General features: G+C 39.4%; 1 long non-coding RNA gene across 1 annotated transcript; it reads left to right on the top strand.

The window, feature by feature from the left end:
• The first annotated feature begins 2,089 nt into the window (after window positions 1–2,089).
• Window positions 2,090–12,958, top strand: LOC143443159 (uncharacterized). The gene is made up of 3 exons (XR_013111926.1): window positions 2,090–2,205; window positions 3,041–3,271; window positions 12,470–12,958. It is a non-coding gene; the product is annotated as an uncharacterized LOC143443159 (long non-coding RNA).

Genomic DNA, 12,958 nt, shown 5'->3' with positions numbered 1-12,958 from the left:
ACTTACAGCTCCCAAGATTGCCATTACCACAATGGCATTCCCATTATCATAGCAGCAGAAACCAAACTAAGACACCTTAAACAAGAAGACATATGTATAGAGAACACAACCTACTAGATATAAGCAAAACTGCAACTCCCAGGGCTGAAGTAGGAAACCAGGCTCATAAACATGACAAATCCATCAGAGTAGATGAGTCTGGGAATTATGTGCTCCAAAGGGTCAAGCACACGTGTGCGCTTTTAAGTCTTTACTAGAGAACCATGGTTCTCACACTGAGGCTGAAGGAAGTTCCTGTGTACTTTAAGAGAAAGCCTAAAATGAATCAGAGCACTCATAAGGCCTGCCTCAAGAGAGCTAGTTTGCCAGAGCCCAGAGGCAGGCTTGGCAGAGCCTAACTGTCTAGGAGAAGAACACACCCATCATTATACCTCTGTAGAAATTCTGACCATTTAAGCATGGGACATTACTGAAAAGCATTGCATGATCACAGCCTGGGGGCTCACTGGCTTACCAGAAGACCGCACAGCACAGTGGACCACAGATAGCTTTTCCAACACCTTCATTACACTAAAGGACCTTTCTTTTTTCCTTCCCCCCCCCTTTTTTTTACATTAAAGGATTATTTCATGATAGGCTTTCAACAACAACAAAGTAACAAGCTACATTAAGTAGTGAAATATAAAAATATGTGCATGCATGCATTATGAAGTCCCAAACCAAAGCAACAAAACCTCCAAACTCAGATACAGAATAGGCACTATCACCAAATTCAGACATGGTTGGGATATTGGGACCAGCAGCTTGAAAACTTAAAGCAACCATGTAAATGTGTTTAAGGCTCGGACAAAAAAATCATCAATTATCATGTAAGAGCAATTAGCTAATACAAGCAAAAGGGGAGGTCCTAAGAATGAGTCAGAGATGAAAAACATTGATACAAAAAATGAATGCATTTCACAGGCTTATCTCCAGATAGAACTGAGCTTAAGGCCATGACAACAGAAAGCTCAAAAATTCAAAAGAATATGGAAAAGATTGAAATAAAATCAAACAACTATGCAGGAACTGTGAATGATCCACAAAAGATGTAATGTATGCATTGGGGAACATAAGAAAGAGAGAAAGAAAGGAGGCGATGCTGGAAGCCCAAGGGACTTTGTTCTCTGTATGTCTGTAAACTGAGAATCTGCACACATAGTGACATTCTCTGAAACAAGAGGGAAACATAACCATTCTCTCTCAGATGTATGCTCTGCTTTCCCTGCCTGACTTATCGATTCACCAGCCTCTGGACAGTATATTGACCATGGAGTGAAAGCTCCCCTCCTTACTCCACTGATCAAGCTTTGCAGCTTCTGGAAAGTCCACCTTGATGTTCCTTGTATGACTCAGTACCATGCTCACTGCTGATAAATAGTCTCATTATGACTCCTCAGTGCCTACTTTTGACAGCTTTCAGTAGAAGAAATGAGTTACTATGCAGATGTTTCCTTCAGGCGATTTCTCCTCAATTATAATTGGCTAAGTCTATTCTGAGAAAGTTTCCTTCTGAAAATGTTCATCTGTTAATGCCAAGTACTTGTTTTTGCCAGTCTCTGTCCCTCAAAAGAGCAGAAGACACCAGTGGCTATGATTTTCTATTGTAACACGAGTTTTTAAAAAGATGCCCTTTTTTAGTGATCCAGAGTTTATGTGTGTTTCAGATTTTACGAGGAGAAGGAAACTGAAAAGCTGCCATATGTCTGGTGTGTCTGAGTACAGTTGAATGAAAGACAGACTTTGATGTGTGAGGTGGAAAGCAGCTTCTGTTGAAGGTAACTTGAAAGACAGCAGTTATATTGGGTTGTCATGTATCATTTATCCCATGTAAAACCTTTTGTTGAAATTGAATCCCAATGTGAGGTAGTGAGAGCAAAACCAGTCTGATTCTGTTGTTGGAGGTGGAGCCTTCGTGAAGTGATTAGGGTTGGATGAACCCATTAGGGTGGAGACTCTGACCTAATGATGGCAGCTTTATAGAAAGAGGGAGAGACTAGTTCTCTCTCTCTCTCTCTCTCTCTCTCTCTCTCTCTCTCTCTCTCTCACACACACACACACACACATTTCTCAACATGTGCTACCCTGCACCATCTACATGCTGCCAGCAAGGAAGCCTTCACCAGATTACAGCTCCTTGACCTTGGACCAGAGCTGTGAGCCAAAGTAAGCATGTTTTCCCCTCCACTCCTCTTTTCTACTGTCCATTCCCCTTCCCGACTTCTCATTTCAGACCAGGTCTGACTGTACAGTCCAGGCTGGCCCTGTGATCCCTTCACTTCCATCACCCAAATAATTGGAGTGCATCTATGCCTAGTTTTCAACTTCTTTTTATTACTAACTTAGGTATGGTATTGTATTATTGGCAATAGAAGAGAGATTAAAACACAGGTTTTCCCTTCCCAGCTGCCTGGGGAACCTTGTATTTAATTCTGGTGCATCTGGAAGCAGAGACAAATCACCTGAGCACTTAGGGAGTGCCAGAGAGCCCAAATATAAGATGGAGCTGTGGGGGACTGGGACTGAGTATTGGCAGATGATCCTAGGGCCTGTTGAAAATTACAGTGAATTGTGAGAGATTTTCAAAGCACATATTAAAAGATAGACATGGTGGTGCACATTTGTAATCCCAGCACTTGGGAGGCTGAGGCAGGATTACAGGTTCAGGGTCAGCCTTGCTTCATAGTGAGATCTTGTCTTAAAGACAAGGATGGAAAGCGAAGGGGCAGAGTAAAAAAGAAACATACAAGGGGTGGCAGAATAAAAGGAAACACAAAGGAAGATGAACATGACTAAAAACAAAAGAATTGAGTGCTGATTGTGAAGTTAATAATAATATTTTTTTAACAGCAATTACTTAGTTTTGAATTTTTGTGTTAATTTAGGCCATAACAGATGACTCGGATGATACATAAACCTTATAAAGGCATGTGATTGGCATTGCCTTTTGCCAAATCCTCCAAATAAGCAGTTTCTCCTCCACCACTCTGTTAACTCCTAGGTAAACCAATGCAAATTGCAGCTGTAGAGAGAGAGCAGCACTGTCACCACCACTGAACACAGATTCTTCAGCCCAGTGTCTCACCCTTACATTGAACAGGTAGAGAGCATACTGCCTGGGAGTCTATCTCAGCCTGAGCTATAAAACCAGAGCAGTGGGAACCATTCTGTATTCACCGCAGTACTACAGAGATGCCCAGACACAAGTTCAATGTGACCCTCAACTACTCAGGTAAGTTCATCTACTTCTTTGCTGTTACTGAAACAGTACAGTGGTTACTCAAGACGTTCCACTCATGAAACCTGCTCGCTGTCACTACCTCAGAACTTCAACTCAATCTTCTCCTAAAATTTATGTGAAGGTCTAAAACCTTTAACATTGAAGATAATTAAAAACATAGGGACCTCCATGAAGATAAAGGTATATGGTCCTCTAGAGTATTAGCATCCTCTTCATCCTGAGAACACAAGATATTTAGACATGTAAATAACTGGTATTTTAAGGCTAGATGCCTATGGTTTAGGGATTTATTTACTTTCTTGGCCTTCTATTTAGAAGTGACTAACTTGCTTGTACAGGGTACTGTTTCATTATTTTTGTTATTCTGTATTGATTGGAGAGAATGACAGGCTTCCTCCTAGTATGCAATTCTCGGAGGGCAACTATACTCCTCTTGATCTTCTCACCTCCTGATAGCTGGCTATTCACCTTAGCTGGAGATCTGAGCTTAGTTCTGTATCTTTCATAAAGTGAATTTCTTCAGAGCTTTTCTAGAAATTCTAGAACTATCTCATAAGAAATGATTTTATATTTTCCCCGTAAACATTTTTATTATGTTAAAAAAATTGAAAGACAAAACAACAAACAAACCACAACCAAAGGCTCATATCATCACATCTCTGCCATCTAAATTCAAACATTAAATACTAAAGCATCAATATTTTTTCATGTGTGCATGTGTGTGTACATGAATGCTTAGTGATGCCACGTGAAAATAAATTGCAGACTTCCTGACACTCTACCCTGAATTTCAGGAGCAGCTTCTAAAAATAGGGTGTTCTGCTGTGTAATTACTAATAGTTTTGCAATGTTATCTATTTCCCAACTTTCCTCAAGTGTCCATAATGCATTTTATAAATAAATAGTGCAACATTCCTTAAAAACAGTCAAGTTTAAATACTGGCTTTTATCTTTTTGTCTTAGTCTCCTATAATTTAGAACAATGTTCTCTCCAGCACTCAAGCACACACATGCTCTCTCACACACATTTTCTTTATGACATTGAGTTCATAAATTATGGCTTTACTTTGTATAGTGATTCACATTCCAATGATTTGATTATTTTGTCATCATGTCATTGGATTGGTTTACCTCTTGGGTACATTTTGTATAAATTCTAAGCTGAGTCTTCCACATCTGTCTTAAATACTTGCTTTTACTGGCAGCCATTTTATCAGCTTTTTTTTCTTATCATTGCATGTAAATAAACTCTTATTCGGCAAAAATCTTTCTGCTTCTTAACAAACAAGTGCAACATTACACATGGCTTCTTCCATGCCTAATGATTTCTTAGCAAAATATGTAGCACATAAGTCAACAAGTGAGTTGCACTGTTTATATGCAAACTCTGCATTATTATAAACCACCCTTTTTTCCCTTTTCATTGAGAATTTGGTATTCTACATTAAAATGATTCTTTATGTTTTAAAAAAATTATTTGTATATATGGTGTGGGGCGGGGAGAGGGGGAGGGAATGCAGATAGAGGGTAAAGGACAATATATGGATATTGGTTTTTTCCTTCCATCATGTGGGTTGTAGGAGTTCCCTCAGGTTGGCAGGCTTGGTGCCAAAAGACTTTATTCAATGGATCATCTCACCAGCCCTCAAAAATGTATGATTCTTTTCCTGTTAGGAGGCCATCTTTTTACCTTATTATGTTTCTCTCTTGTGTGATCTATACTTAATATAGTCTTCTGTAGGATAAGTGAGTAAAGCCTGAATATATGGAGATAAGACTTAGTAATACCTAAAAAATGAAGAATTTGATTTATTAAAATGAAAAATTCTTCAGCAATTTTTTAATTGTGAGGAAAATACATGCTATAATCAGTGAGCAACATAAAGTAAAACAGTCTCTAAACAAATGTGAGCATCTCAATCAAGCCATGAACATATGTAAAAGCAACATTTTAAGGTTTGCAAGCGACTTCAAGTCAAGTTCATTACAGATATATAATAATGACAGTTTAGTTCTCTAAACTACCTCTGAGATGGTAGGTGCATACTTATGACTGAATTGACTATTTATGGATAATATTTTTTTTAGGACAACTGTTTAGCCTTTTCAAACTTCAGCTCTGAGCTGGATGGGAGGCATCAGACAGAGGTGAATTGGCCAGAGACAGCACATATGTTTCCAGGCCAGGACATAAATTCAGTAGCAAAAAAGAAGCAATAAAATGCACAGCCTAAGTTACTCTGTATCACCTTGTGACTCAGGATTGTCACACGTATTATATAGAGAAAGCCAGAAATAAAAGACTTTCATCCACATAATCACTCATTTAGAGACTTATGAAGAAAGCTAGTTAGCCCTTGAGGTGAGTGCTTATCTGGTAGATATCAATTTTCTGTAAGTTACTCTTTTAGAAGTTAATTTTTTTTTGTTTGTTTTTTTGTTTTTCGAGACAGGGTTTCTCTGTGTAGCCCTGGCTGTCCTGGAACTCACTCTGTAGACCAGGCTGGCCTCAAACTCAGAAATCTGCCTGCCTCTGCCTCCCAAGTGCTGGGACTAAAGGTGTGTGCCACCACTGCCCGGCTTAGAAGTTAATTTAACAGTGAACAAGTTGATAAAAACTTGATAGTTGCTGATATACTTCTTAACTGTTATCTAGTTCCTAGTATCTATTAGTATGAATAAGTTTTTCTTATATGTAAGCAATTACAGCGATTCTTTGGCATACATGTATATGTCTATCATTTATTAAAGACAGAAACAAATGTGTTTGTTCACTAACAAGGTGGACATGCTCATTTATTTTTACATAAAGAAGTGAATATTGGCCTACTATTTGATAGGATGCAGGACCTCTTCAGAATTGATCAATATTTTGATTTTAAATTGTCAGTACTGAAGATGCCAGCTCATATAATTAAATTACATTGTACAAAATGCAGAAGAATGTTCAGGGCCATTTCAGAAATTCAGAAATTCTATCCAAATCTCAAGCTAGACCTATTGGATATTTTTTATGAAGCTCAAGTCAGGACCTCAAACAAACTTTAAAATCAAGAATTCTAACACCATCTACTGAAATACATACTAATTTGATACCTACTGAAGAAGGATGGTAGAAAAATATTAACTTTTCCATCATTAGGCTATTGTGTTTTGATAAGATTAGAAAACTTTGTATAAATAGTAAAAACACTAAAATTCATAGGACACAATAGTCTCAATTCTGAGCTATCTCCAGCACCATTTTTGGCACTGGGTAATGAGACTCATCGTGCAAAGAGTACAGCTGTGTGTTCAGAACTAAGGCTGCCATGACGTCCTATAGAGACACAGTGGCAAGTGCTGCCAGAAGCTCTCTGGGCTCTTATATCTCTGATTTTGAATAAAATTTTGGACATTCTGTGTTCAGAAACTTTCTGCTGGTGGCAAAAGTGCTCACAACTGTAACATTTAGTTATAGGACTTCTCATGGGGTTGTGAAATGATGTTAAGAAACTGGGCACTGGAACTGGAGAGATGACCCAGCAGATAAGAGTGCTGCTTAGACATCCATTTCAGGAGGCTCACAACTCTACAAAGAACTCTAGTTCCCAAGGATCTGATACCCTCCTCCTCTGGCTTCAATGGACACCTATACTCACATGCACCTACATACATATGCATATATGCATACACACACACACACACACACACACACACACACACAAACCCTTTAAAAACTGAAGCTATATACTAGACCCCTTACATCCTCACTTGCTACAAAGTATATATTTTCTAAAATCTCCCCAGTAAGAGTTTCAGAGTCTCAACTGCAAAAAGAGCCAAACTACAGAAAATCTTTAAAACAAAACAACAACAACAAAGTCACCAGGGAAGGGATATTTAAATACTAGAGGTCAATTTCTAGGTAATTAGACAGATAAGATTAAGAGTTTTAGAGCTGTTCATGATAGAAAAGCTTTGCACAGAAACAAACACACACACACACACACACACACACACACACACACTATGACCTTCACACCTGAGAACCCAGAGAAGGTGGGACAACTGAGATGAAATCTTAGCATTCTGTCACTTGTTAAATTTTAGAGCTAAGGTTAAATGACAATGAGATCAAGTTTACAGGTCAGGTCTGCCCAGCTTCTTCAGATCAGACCCTCGATGCTTGAGTGATGGCATTTATCTGTCCCCAGGTAGCTCTGACTTGGGGCTAACTAGTCCAGGAAATCCAGGGCTCATGTTTTGCTCTTTAACATCTTGGTCCACGCACTGGCCAGATATAGCCTTTGACCAGGTTCAAAGCTGGGTCTTCATACCTACTGTACAAATGCATGATGCACTTGTAAAACTAAAGCCTAGTATGAAGGTTAGAGCATCTTAGTATGGAAATAGGAACAGAAACTCAATGAAGGCGCCAGAACAAAAACTGAGAATACCCAGAGCTTAATTTTAGGCTGTAGGGATTTCCCAAGACATTTTTTTTTCACTGTTTCTTGGAGGCAGCTTCAATCTGCTAAGTCCTTCACTAGTCAGTCAAATAAAAGTTCAAGGAGACATCAAGAAGCTCTGTTTGATCCCTAAAGTCATTGCCAATAATCAAATGTCCTTGGCAGCTCAGCTTAGTAGGCACACTGGGAGCGTCACATGGCTTCCATCTGTCCTTGAGATTCCACTGAGTTGATGGCAAATCCACAGTGGCACTGTACTGCTTTTGGAGTCACTGGGCTTTCAGCTTTGCCTTTAAGATCCCCTGCTGCTATTCTCTTGCAGTCCGTAGATAATTCAAGGGAACTTAAGTTTTCTTTCTCTCCTATAGTTCCTACAAACCTTTTCTTTCTGATTTTTCTGCTTAATTTTTAAATAGATAAAATTTGACCATACTGTATCAAATGTAACTATTCTTCATTGCCATTTAAAAGCTCCATCTCTTCCAGAATGCCAGTTTCTTCCAAGTTTCCTGATAGCACTTGCCTGGTTTTGTTTGTTTGTTTGTTCACTCATTTATGGTTTCCAGAGCTTAGTATACTTTTACTATGTGGTTAAGTGTATCTTGTGTCATCTGTATCTTATGTCATCTGTATCTATCTTGTGTCGTCTGTATCTTGTGTCATCTTTCTCTAACACATTGTACATTTAGAGGTAAAGAGATCACATCTTATCAATCTTTTCAATTGATCACAGGGCAGAAAACAGGGGTAATAGTATTCCTTGGTTCATAGTACACAGTCTTTAGGGTTCCAGAAGCAAATACTTCAGGCATTTATTCCTTATTTCATTCCCCATTACCACTCCCCACCTCATGTATCTGTTCTACTAAGTTTGATATATATCATAAATGCAAAGCCATGTGGTACATGACATTTTGGCAAGCAGACTGCACATACAATGTTATTCTTACAAGACTGCATCACCATGCTTTTGTTGTTCATGTAAATAAAGTTTATGATGTTCACATTATGACAAAATCACCTGACAATACAGTCCTCAGAATATGTCCCCTATTAAGCAATGTCTGGCTGCATTTTTTCAAAATGTCTAGTTGTACTATATTTTAATAGACACAATACTTATTTACTTACAGAGTATTTTAAAGATCTGTTAATATTGCACTGTGGACATCTGTTAGTTCAAATTTCTAAGGATACTCTATTATATGCATGACATTTTCCTCACCTGTTCCTTCAGTGTACACCAAGATTTCCTTTAATGCAGGGGTATTATAGTGTGCCACTGACTACCAAAGACATGGTTCCTGTGTGTCAACATGTGACAAAGACCTAGTAAGAATGAGCTGGTTATCTTAGATTACTATTGCTGTGATAAACACTGTGACCAAAGTGGGACGAAAGTGTTTATTTCAGCTTACACTTCCCAGGTCACAGTCCAGCACTAAGGGAAGTCAAAGTCAGGGCAAGAACCTGGAAGCAGGAACTGAAGCAGAAACCATGGAGGAATGCTGGTTCCTAGCTTGCTCCTCTTCGCTTGCTTAGTTTGCTTTCTTACACACCTCAGGACTACCTTCTCAGGGGCGGTACTGCCCCCAGTGAACTGACCCTCCCACATCAATCTTTAATCAAGAAAATGTTGCCATAGATTTGCCTACATAATGATCTTATGGGACCATTTTCTCAATTAAGATTCCCTCTTCCCAGATACGCCTAGGTTTGTGTCATGTTATGCATTTAAGTTGATGAGCACTGAATTTGACTCACTGGTAGTTAAATTCTGCTTTCTCTAGCAGTGTGTATAAGGTACTGGTTTACCATATGTTCTCACATCTTTTCAAATGTTTGTTATCTCTTATTAGCGGATGGCTAGTAAATGGTTTCTCATGAGTTTGAGCATCTGTTAACATATGCTTAGGCCACCTAGATTTACATATGTTTAAATTGCCTCTATATATTCTTTGTCCATTTTTGGGATGGGGTGGGGGGAGGGGAATTTCATACAAGAGTACAATGCATTTTGATCATATCAACTCCTCGTCATTCTAACTACTTTGTGTCCTCCCACACAAATTCATACCCTCCAGAAGATACTATCTAGCAATAGGTGTTCTGACTTCTGTTAAAATGTTTCCACACCCCTCCCTTCTATGATGTTCCATGAGCCTTAGGTCTAGTTGTGAGAGTGCACTGTAGATGTACTAACTGGGGCTGGGTATCCCATGATCACTCACTCTCTACATTTAGCCTCCATCTACTGTTTAAAAAAAAAAGAATAAAAACAAGAAGAATGAGGAGGAGTAGGCAGACGAAGAAGAAGAAAAGGAGCTTGCTTGATGAGGGGTGAAAGCAACATTATCTGGTTGGGCTGGTCCTAGGCTTTGGAATATGGGGACAGCTGGGCAGGTGTCTTTTGTTCTTAATTAAAAAAACACTTTCAACCTTTTATCATTTATATAAAGTGGACGTTATGGGCTATTTGTGCTCATGTTTAACTCTTCTTCTAGTTTTAGTTTGTTGTTTCTTTTTATCTAAAGTATTAAAATATACCAAATACTTTGTCTGTATCAGTTGAGGGGACTATGTCTACTTCTTTACTTGTTAATGTGGTATAGTGTGTTGATTTTTGGATGTTGAACCATTCTTGAATTCCAGGAATAACACCCACTAGGACTTGGTGTGTAATCCTTTTAATATGCTGCTAAGTTTGTTTGGCAAGTATTCTGTAGAGGGATATTGATAGAACTTTTCTTTTCCTATAGATTCTTTCTTGCTGTGGTAACAGGGTGATGCAGAAAATGAGTTATGAAGGCCTTTCCTTTCTTTTTTGGTTTCTCAAGTCAAGGTTTCTCTGTGTAGCCCTGATCATCCTGGAACTCGCTGTGTAGACCAGATTGGCCTTAAACTCAGAGATCCACCTGCCTCTGCTTTCCTAGTGCTGGGATTGAAGGCATGCACCACCATACCTGGGTATGCAAGCTTTTTAAATTGAGTTTGGGAATAATAAGTATTAATTAGTCTGTGAGTATTTGATAGAATCTACCAATGACTATAGGCTTTTCATTGTTGGAAGGTTTTTGATTACTTATTCGATATCCTTGTCAATTTATGGGTCTATTTAGGCTTTATACTTCATTATTATTTAGTCCTGATACATTATGGGTTTTCAGAGGATTTTTCCATTTTATCCAGGGGTAGGTGGATCTCTTTCGCCGCCACACTAAACCATTGTCTGTTATTTTAGAACTGTCTATGCTCAACAGACATACAAATCTTCAGAGTGCTATATATAGGCTTAGTGACTGAAGCAGCTTGAGGAAAAGCAACAAAAAAGTTGTAAGAGGAAAAAGAAAAGAGATTTTCCCTATGGTTGTAAATATGCTGGACAATGAGAAGAGAGTGGGGAAATGAATTTTGGGTGGCAGCCTTCCTGCAGGCCTTCAGATACTGAGAACCTATTTGTAAAACTGAGCTATATAAATAATTAGAAGAAAGAAAAACAAAGCCCATGTTTTTCTACAGAAATTGAATGAATTATCGAAATTTGAGAAGGTGTTAACAGTCCTGAAAATATGAATTCTTGGGTTTTGCATTTCCACTGTGTATAAGTGGTGTGGGATATTTCAGCCATCCTGTCAAATAATCTATGCATAAGTTGGAGAGAGGGAACAGTTCCCCTGAAAGAGTTGCTTTATGTTGAAAAAATATTATCCAGTTTAAAAATAAACTCACTTGCCTTTTACATATTTTTTCATATTTCTCACATCTTAATTAATTCCTTAACTTCCAATCAAATGCAGTTGAAACCCACATCTTATTCAAAAATATAATGAGTTTAGGACAATGTGATCAAATTGACCTTTGAACTTCCATTTAGAACAAGCCCTTGAGGTCTGTACATCTTATGGTCACTACAGCACTCCCTTTACCCTTGTTTCATGACAGCCAGTGTTGCTCACTAGGGAACATTTTTGAAAAGTAAAACTTCATCTTTTACAAAGTATATGAGCACGTTTTAAAGTTTGAATTGAAAACTTTGAACTACACAACAACCCCTTTTTTCAGTTTTCTTTTCTTAAAGAATTTAAGTGATACAAACTCCAAAGACAATTTTGAAAGATCAAGTGATGCTCTCTAAAATAACTCAGAGAAAAGCTACCTTAAAAAGAAATCACATGAACCTGAGGGCCAAGAGAATGAATGGAAATATTCATCTGACAGAGATGGGGGTTGGGAGTGGGGGACCTATAGAAAGTCCCAGAGACCTGGAATGTGAGACACTCCCAGGATTCAATGTGGGTGACTTCCGCTGAAATGCCCAACAGTGGGGAGATGGAACCTGAAGAGACTACTTCTAGTACTTAGACAGGGATCTCAGTGGAGGGATAAGGACACCAACCCGCCTTCAAGGAGGGAAAGTGGACAGGGGGTTGCGGGGAGAGGGGAACCTGATCTGGTATTGGGTGAGGGAAAAGGACTGAAGCCCCGAGGCCCAGCAGAAAGAATGGAAACAGGCAACCTCGGAGGTAGGAGGTTGGTAGGACCCTCCAGAATGCACCAGGGCCCTGGGAGGTGAGAGACTCTCAGGACTCAAAGGGAGGGACCTTAGATGAAATGCCCGACAGTAAGGAGAGGGAACTTATAAGAGCCCACCTCCAGCAGGAAGACAGGGCATCAAGTGAGGGAGGGGGTTGCCATCCTACAGTCAAAACTCTGACCCATAATTGTTCCTGTCTGAAAGAACTACAGGGATGAAAATGGAGAGGAGCCTGAGGAAAAGAAGGTCCAATGACAGGCCCAAAGTGAGATCCAGCTCAAGGGGAGGTCCTAAGGCCTGACACTATTACTGAGGCTATGGAGCACTCACAAAAAGGAACCTATCATGACTGCACTCTGGAAGATCCAACAAGCAGCTGAAAGAGTCGGATGCAGATATTTGCACCCAACTAATGGACAGAAGCTGCTGACCCCTGTGGTTGAATTAGGGAAAAGCTGAAAAAGAAGCGGAGAAGGAGGGCAACCCTGTAGGAGGACCAGCAATCTCAGTTAATCTGGACCCCCAAGATCTCTCAAACACTGGACTACCAAAACAGCAGAGTCCACCAGCTGATATGAGGCCCCCAACACATATACAGCGGAGGACTGCCGGGTCTGTGTTCAATCAGAGATGATGCACCTAACCCTCAAGAGACTGGAGGCCCCAGAAAGTTTAGAGGTCAGGTGGGGTGGG

Source organism: Arvicanthis niloticus, chromosome 8 (assembly GCF_011762505.2).
Source record: "Arvicanthis niloticus isolate mArvNil1 chromosome 8, mArvNil1.pat.X, whole genome shotgun sequence".
NCBI lineage: Eukaryota > Metazoa > Chordata > Mammalia > Rodentia > Muridae > Arvicanthis > Arvicanthis niloticus.
Note: the sequence above shows the minus strand (reverse complement) of the source record. Positions and strands in the feature narration are given on the sequence as shown.